Below are 4,515 nucleotides of genomic sequence, written 5' to 3' on the forward strand. Positions count from 1 at the left end.
AAACTGGCATTCAACGTCAGCTTTCTACCCAAATCTGGCGTCCAGCGCCAGAAAAGGAGCCAAAACCAGAGTTGAACGCCCAAACTGGCACAAAAGCTGGCGTTCAACTCCAAGAAGGACCTCTACACGTGCAACACTCAAGCTCAGCCCAAACACACACCAAGTGGGCCCAGAAAGTGGATTTATGCATCAATTACTTACTCATGTAAACCCTAGTAGCTAGTTTATTATAAATAGGACCCTTTACTATTGTATTAGACATCTGGGGATTACCTTATGATCCTTTGATCAGGTTTTGGGGGCTGGCCATCTCGGCCATGCCTGGACCTTTCACTTATGTATTTTTAACGGTAGAGTTTCTACACTCCATAGATTAAGGTGTGGAGCTCTGCTGTTCCTCAAAGATTAATGCAAAGTACTACTGTTTTCTATTCAACTCATCTTATTTCGCTTCTAAGATATCCATTCGCACCCAAAAACGTGATGAAGGTGATGATTATGTGTGACGCTCATCACCATTCTCCCCTATGAACACGTGCCTGACAAACACCTCCGTTCTACATGAAATAAGCTAGAATGAATATCTCTTAGATCTCCTAACCGGAATCTTGGTGGCGTAAGCTAGAATGATGGCAGCATTCAAGAGAATCCAGAAGGTCTAAACCTTGTCTGTGGTATTCCGAGTAGGATTCAATGATTGAATGACTGTGACGAGCTCCTAACTCGCGATTGCAGGGCGTTGAAAGGATAGTAAATCCTATTCCAGCATGATCGAGAACCGACAGATGAATAGCCGTGCCGTGACAGGGTGCGTGAGCATATTATTCACTGAGAGGATAAGATGAAGCCATTGGCAAGGGTGATGGCTCCAGACGATTAGCCGTGCCGTGACAGGGCATTGGATCATTTTCCCGAGAGATGACCGAAAGTAGCCATTGACAGTGGTGATGTATCACATAAAGCCAGCCATGGAAAGGAGTAAGACTGATTAAATGAAGATAGTAGGAAAGCAGAGGTTCAGAGGAACGAAAAGCATCTCCCTTCGCTTATTTGAAATTCCTACCAATGATTTACATAAGTACCTCTATCCCTATTCTATTATTTATTATTCGAAAACATCATTATCAATTTATATCTGCCTGACTAAGATTTGCAAGGTGACCATAGTTTGCTTCATACCAACAATCTCCGTGGGATTCGACCCTTACTCACGTAAGGTATTACTTGGACGACCCAGTGCACTTGCTGGTCAGTTGTATCGAAGTTGTGACAAATTATGAATGTGTAATCACGATTATGCGTACCAAGTTGCTCACGTGCCAGGAATAGTTTGAGCCTGGACATCACAATTTCGTGCACCAAGTTTTTGGCGCCGTTGCTGGGGATTGTTCGAGTTTGGACAACTGACGGTACATCCTGTTGCTCAGATTAGGTAATTTTCTTTTTGTTTTCTTTTCAAAAATTTTTCAAAAATCTTTCAAAAATTTTCTCCTGTGTTTTCAAAAAAAAAATTTAAAATAAAAATGTTTTCAAAAATTTTATTCAAAATTTTTAAGAATGAATTCTAGTGTTTCATGATGATTTGTTGGAGCCTGGCTGGTTGTAAGCCATGTCTAATTTTTGGACTGGGGTTTCAACTTACCATCACAAATGAAGAGATTCTCACACACTTAGTTGCTCTATACATGAAAAGTATCCATATCTGCTGAAGCTTGGCTGGCCATTGGCCATGTCTAGTGTTTTGGACTGAAGCTTTCATTAAAAGCTTGGCTGGCTAGTGAGCCATGTCTAATTCCTGGACTGAAGCTTTAGACTAACATGGCAAGATTCCTGGAATTCATATTAAAAATTTTGGAATCCTTATTTTTTCTTTTTCAATTAATTTTCGAAAAAAATACAAAAAAATTAGAAAATCATAAAAATCAAAAATATTTTTCTGTTTCTTGTTTGAGTCTTGAGTCATGTTATAAGTTTGGTGTCACTTGCATGTGCATCCTGCATTTTTCGAAAATTTCATGCATTCATAGTGTTCTTCATGATCTTCAAGTTGTTCTTGGTAAGTCTTCTTGTTTGATCTTGATGATTTTTTGTTTTGTGTTGTACAGTGTTTTTCATATGCATTCTTGAATTCTTAGTGTCTAAGCATTAAAGAATTCTAAGTTTGGTGTTTTACATGTTTTCTTTGCATTAAAAATTTTTCAAAAATATGTTCTTGATATTCATCATGACATTCAAAGTGTTCTTGGTGTTCATTTTGACATTCATAGCATCCTTGCATGCATTCATTGTTTTGATCTAAAAATTTCATGCATTGCATCTTTTTAGTGTTTTTCTCTTGCATCATAAAAATTCAAAAATCAAAAAAATATCTTTCCCATTTTCTCTCATCAAATTCGAAAATTTGGATTGACTTTTTCAAAAATTTTTAAAATCAAATTGTTTCTCATGAGTCAAATCAAATTTTCAATTTGAAAATCTTATCTTTTTCAAAATCTTTTTCAAAAATGAAATCTTTTTCAAAATTCTTAGTTATTTTCGAAAATTTCAAAAATATTTTTCAAAAATCTTTTTCTTATTTTTTATACCAAATTTTCGAAAATAACATAATCAATTAATGTTTTGATTCAAAAATTTGAAGTTTGTTACTTGCTTGTTAAGAAAGATTCAAACTTTAAATTCTAGAATCATATCTTGTGATTTCTTGTGAATCAAGTCATTAATTGAGATTTTAAAAATTAAATCTTTTTCAAAATTAGTTTCTAAAATATCTTCTTATCTTATCTTTTTCAAAAATATCTTTTCAAAATATCTTTTCTAACTTCCTAACTTCTTATCTTTTCAAAATTTGTTTCAACTAACTAACTAACTTTTTGTTTGTTTCTTATCTTTTTCAAAACCACCTAACTAACTCTCTCTGTAATTTTCGAAAATATCTTCCCCCCTTTTTTCAAAATTTCTTTTTAATTAATTAATTATTTTAATTTCTAATTTTAATTTTTGAAAACTACTAACCGTTTTCAAAAATTATTTTCAAAAATCACGAACCCTTTTTCAAAAATAATTTTCGAAAAATTCTCTCTCTCTCATCTTATTCTATTTATTTATTCATCTACTAACATCTCATCTCACATCTCTGCCATCCTCACAGTTGTGTTTCTTTCTTTACATCACACTCTTTCTCCCCCTCTTTTCTTCCACTCACAAAGGGATCCCTATACTGTGGTATAAAGGATCCATATTATTATTATTATTTTTTCTGTGCCCTCTTCTTTGTCATATGAGCAGGAGCAAGGATAAGAACATTCTTGTGGAAGCAGATCCAGAACCTGAAAGGACTCTAAAAAGGAAACTAAGAGAAGCTAAAAGACAACAATCCAAAGATAACCTTTCAGAAATTTTCGAACAGGCAGAGGAGATGGCAGCCGAAAATAATAATAATGTAAGGAAGATGCTTGGTGACTTTACTGCACCTAATTCCAATTTACATGGAAGAAGCATCTCCATTCCTGCCATTGGAGCAAACAACTTTGAGCTGAAACCTCAATTAGTTTCTCTGATGCAGCAGAACTGCAAGTTTCATGGACTTCCATCTGAAGATCCTTTTCAGTTCTTAACTGAATTCTTGTAGATATGTGATACTGTTAAGACTAATGGAGTAGATCCTGAAGTCTACAGGCTCATGCTTTTCCCTTTTGCTGTAAGAGACAGAGCTAGATTGTGGTTGGATTCTCAACCCAAAGATAGCCTGAACTCTTGGGATAAGCTGGTCACGGCTTTCTTAGCCAAGTACTTTCCTCCTCAAAAGCTGAGCAAGCTTAGAGCTGATGTTCAAACCTTCAGACAGAAAGAAGGTGAATCCCTCTATGAAGCTTGGGAAAGATACAAGCAGTTGACCAAAAAGTGTCCTTCTGACATGCTTTCAGAATGGACCATCCTGGATATATTCTATGATGGTTTATCTGAGCTATCAAAGATGTCACTGGAGAAGCTCAAGAAAACGCCTGCAGAAGCTCAAGAACTCATTGACATGGTTGCTAATAACCAGTTCATGTACACTTCTGAAAGGAATCCTGTGAGTAATGGGACGCCTATGAAGAAGGGAGTTCTTGAAGTTGATACTCTGAATGCCATATTGGCTCAGAATAAAATATTGACTCAGCAAGTCAATATGATCTCTCACAGTCTACATGGAATGCAAGCTGCATCCAACAGTACTCAAGAGGCTTCTTATGAAGAAGAAGCTTATGATCCTGAGAACCCTGCAATAGCAGAGGTGAATTACTTAGGTGAACCTTATGGAAACACCTATAACTCATCATGGAGAAATCATCCAAATTTCTCATGGAAGGATCAAAAGCCTCAACAAGGCTTTAATAATGGTGGAAGCAACAGGTTTAGCAATAGCAAGCCTTTTCCATCATCCACTCAGCAACAGATAGAGAACTCTAAACAAAATGCTTCTAATTTAGCAAATCTAGTCTCTGATCTATCTAAGGCCACTGTGAGTTTCATGAA

General features: G+C 35.8%; 1 non-coding gene across 1 annotated transcript; it reads right to left on the bottom strand.

The window, feature by feature from the left end:
* Positions 1 to 3,811: 3,811 nt before the first annotated feature.
* LOC112752119 (small nucleolar RNA R71) lies at positions 3,812 to 3,919 on the bottom strand. Its single transcript, XR_003176561.1, has one exon. It is a non-coding gene; the product is annotated as a small nucleolar RNA R71 (small nucleolar RNA).
* Positions 3,920 to 4,515: the final 596 nt, after the last annotated feature.

This window comes from Arachis hypogaea, chromosome 15 (assembly GCF_003086295.3).
Source record: "Arachis hypogaea cultivar Tifrunner chromosome 15, arahy.Tifrunner.gnm2.J5K5, whole genome shotgun sequence".
NCBI classification, from domain to species: Eukaryota; Viridiplantae; Streptophyta; class Magnoliopsida; order Fabales; family Fabaceae; genus Arachis; species Arachis hypogaea.